Below are 4,452 nucleotides of genomic sequence, written 5' to 3'. Positions count from 1 at the left end.
AAATCTGCAAGAAAGTAAAATGTACAGTTTTAATTTTCAACCAAACAAGATAAAATTATTAAAATAAATAAAAATATTATTATTTGAACAATTCATTTGTGGTAATTTTTTTGTTTAATGCATTATTGCAAATCCATATGAATATTAAATAACATTAGACTGGATACTTAGCTTGAATGCTATATTACATATATTTAAAAATATATCGCAGCTCTATATCTGTACTCTACCGGGCACTGTAAGATATAATTAATTTGAATTAATGGAAAATGGCATAAAGTAACTAAAGAGAAGTGCATAGTGACTAGAAAAGGAGAAACGAGTAGTAAACCAAGAAATCTAGTATACCAATTTCTTAGCTGAAATATAGCATTTTAGAATTTCTCAGTTTTTAAAAACCAACACACCATTATGATTATATAATACAGTATAAAGGAAAATCTAAATTAAGAACTCCCAAACCCATAACACCTTGTTTGAACAACCTGAAATCTGACAACCCAAATCAAATAACCACAAATTTAACAATCTAAAACCTAATAATATAATATAGGCCTGGATCCCGCGTACCAAAAAGAAGCTTATTAATAGCAAGCTGAAAATTTGATAATAACTTAACGGTGTCTAGTCGGACAAACTTTGATGTATGGGAACACTGGAATAGAGGAAGATTTAATTGTGAAACAGTTTAAAAATTTGTTCAGATTACGAAAACGTCCCATGTATTTTGTCGGACAGAACATCCAATTGATTTGTTACCCTTTCATTAAACTCTCATGCAAAAATCAGACTGCTATTACTAACCAACATGATTCCTGTCATTTGATATGTTCTTCGTGTTCCACTCATTAAAATTCCCAGTTGGTGATAAACACCAGTCTGATTTTTGCATGAGAGTTTAACGAAATGGTAACAAATCAATTGGAAGTTCTGTCCGACAAAATACATGGGACGTTTTCGTAGTCTGACTTTCCAAATTTTTAACCTGTTCCACAATTAAAGCTTCCCCTGTTAAAGTGTTCCCATACATCAAAGTTTGTCCGACTAGACACCGTTAAGCTATTAACAAATTTTCAGCTTGCTATTAGTCAACTTTTTTTTGGTACGCGGGATCCAGGTCTAATAGTCTCTCGTTTTATACCGCTGACGCGGCTTTGGGATTATAGCAGGGTAGTCTGCTATATCTAGTGCCTACGGTATACAAGGAAGGTAACAGGACCAGTGCTACGCTGACATAGGCAGCGGAATAAGACAGGTAGACTCATCAATTATTATTATGCTCATATATTATTATGCTCATTATCATGCTAATCATGGATAAAATCATCAAAAGCGTCAACAAAGGAAAAGGATACAAATGGGAAACAAAGAAGTAAAAATAATCTGTTATGGTAGCCCCAGATGGAGATTAGTTCACATATTTAACATAATAACAAACGAGTTCAATATGACAATGTCACTTCAGAAAACTAAAACAACAGTCTAACAATAAAACACTGAAAACGTTTGTTTTCTATACTTCCACAAAATTTATAACAACTATCTGACTACAGCTGTTTCGGCAGAGTGCCTTTTTCAAGTGATTTAGTTTACTATGTGTTTATCTTTTTAAAGTCTTTAACTGAAGAGGTTGAGGAGTGGGGTGTTTCAAGTTGTTCATTCAGAATTATATCTTTATTTTTCAATTTATTAATTTCCATAGATTCTAATAAAGATAGCTTAAGGCCTTTATTTTGAATATGCATAATTTGCAACTGTTCATTAAAAGAATGATTATGATCTAGAAGGTGAAGTGCGTATGTAGAAGTGTCTGTTTTTCTTTTTTTTTGAAAGCCCTTTTGTGTTCTGCTATCCGTTTGTCAAAGGTTCTGTCAGTTTGACCGATGTAAGTTTTCAGACAGTCACCACAAGTTAGTTTGTAAACACCACTCTGTAGTTGTTGTCTCTTTCGGCTCTTATTGTTCTTAATATATTTGCTTAAGTCGTTGTTAGTTCTGAAAGCTGGTGTTATTTCTTTCTTTTTTTATGTATCTGGCTATTTTTGTTGTTATCTTGCCAGTATATGTGATAGAGCAGAAGGTTATGGGCTCTGTCTGTGGTGGTGGATAGGCTAATTTCAGGGTTTCTTATGGAGTTTTTGGTTTAAAATTTTGTTAATTGTTTGTTAGTTATAGCCATTGTTTACTGCTATTTGTTTAATGATGTTCAGTTCTATCTCGAAGTTATTTTTTGACATGAGAATTTCTGTCAGTCTATGTATTATGCTATGGTATCCACCACCACAGAAAGAACCCAGTACCTTCTGCTCTGTCACATATACTGGCAAGATAACAACAAAAATAGCCAAATGCATAAAAAAGAAAAGAATAACACCAGCTTTCAGAACTAACAACAACTTAGGCAAATATATTAAGAACAATAAGAGCCGAAAGAGAAAACAACTACAGAGGGGTGTTTACAAACTAACTTGTGGTGACTGTCCGAAAACTTACATCGGTCAAACTGGCAGAACCTTTGACAAACGGATAGCAGAACACAAAAGGGCTTTCAACAATAGAAAAACAGACACTTCTACATACGCACTTCACCTTCTAGATCATAATCATTCTTTTAATGAACAGTTTCAAATTCTGCATATTCAAAATAAAGGCCTTAAGCTATCTTTATTAGAATCTATGAAAATTAATAAATTGAAAAATAAAGATATAATTATGAATGACCAACTCGAGACAAACAGCTCCGCACTCCTCAACCTCTTCAGTTAAAGACTTTAAAAAGGCAAACACATAGTAAACTAAATCACTTGAGAAAAATACTCTCCCGAAACATCTGTAGTGAAATAGTTGTAATAAATTTTGTGGAAGTATAGAAAACAAACGTTTTCAGTGTTTTATTGTTAGATAAAATGAACTTCCATCAAGTATCGGTCGAATCCATTAATTATAAAACAATAGTAACCAGTAAGGAACCAATCAGATGTAAAATAGAAATTGATGGTATTAGTATTGAACAAGTGAATGGAAATAAAATACCTTGGAATTACATTGCCAAGCTACGGAGAACTGGACAAAGAAATGAGAAATTAAGTACAAAAAGAAACTAGACCGACAGGATGACTTAAGGCTATATGGCGAAACCAACATATTAACACTGAGATGAAGTCAAGAATTTATAAAGCCAGTGTAAGACCACTAATGACATATTATGCATCAGATGCAAGACCCAATATAGCCACAATACAAAGACTAGGTACAGGAAACTGCTGCGATGAGAGTACTGAGAAAAATTACACGAAATACGCTGAGATAATAGAGGAGTGAAGAGATTAGAAAACAATGTAACGCACAGTTTATATACGAATGGACACTAAGTAGAAAAAAAAATAAATAACCACATAAACAGAATGGGAGAGACAAGTGTGATCACAATAGCAAAAAGATATATCACCAATCGATACAAAAAGTAATGGCCGAGCGCGCAAAAAGATGGAGTGACAACCTTCCGTAGAGGTATCAATCCGCCAATGAACAAGCAGAATTACTTATAAAGAGGAAGAAGAAGAAGGAGAAAAAGAAGAATCAATTGTTGAAAATGTTCTAATTGTGTAAATTGAATATATTATTTTTACCAATCCTAAACCACAAAATAAATATATAGGGTGGAAGGCACTTAAGGAATATAATTATTTCTGTCCTTGTTTTAACAAATTTTAAAAAACGCTAAGACCCGTCCATTTTTAAATATAAATATAAGCTTTTTAATCCTAAATTTGAATGTACAGGGTGATTCAGGCAAGACTAGTATAGTCCATAAGCTTTATTTTTATTGGAACACCCTATATATTTTTAGATTTTTATAAGCTGCTTAACAACCTGATTTCAATGAACAATATCATGTATGGTGTATTAGGAATAATACAAGGTGAAATTTTGAAATTACAGTGTGTGGAAACCACTTATGGAATAAAATTGTTTGTGTCCTTATTTCAGGAAATTATAAAAGACGCTAGGATATGTCAACCTTTAAATTCAAATAGTCATTGTGTAAACATAAATTTAAATATACAGGTTGATTTACATAAGTCTAGTATAGCCCATAATTTTTAATTTAATTGAAACACCCTGTGTATTTTTAGGTTTTAGGCTCCGCTAAACAACCTCAAATCAAAAAAGTGTATTCTGTAGGGCCTATTATAAATAATACAAGGTGAAATTTTAAAATTATGTACAATTTTCGTCAAGATATTAAATACCTACTTAAAATTTTGAAATTGGTAATTTATCATACTTTTAATAATGCTTATATTTTGTAAATTATGGCTTATGGGAAATGGCTCTCTGTCAAATGCTCTGAAACTTTGGGTTCTCGTAGTCCTTGATGTGTAGGACAAAAGACTCAAGGGGCGCGTAGCTCCAAAAAATCATGGTTTTAAGATATAAGACTCTGAAGTTA

The sequence above is a fragment of the Diabrotica virgifera genome, chromosome 3 (genome assembly GCF_917563875.1).
Source record: "Diabrotica virgifera virgifera chromosome 3, PGI_DIABVI_V3a".
Lineage (NCBI taxonomy): Eukaryota > Metazoa > Arthropoda > Insecta > Coleoptera > Chrysomelidae > Diabrotica > Diabrotica virgifera.
Note: the sequence above shows the minus strand (reverse complement) of the source record.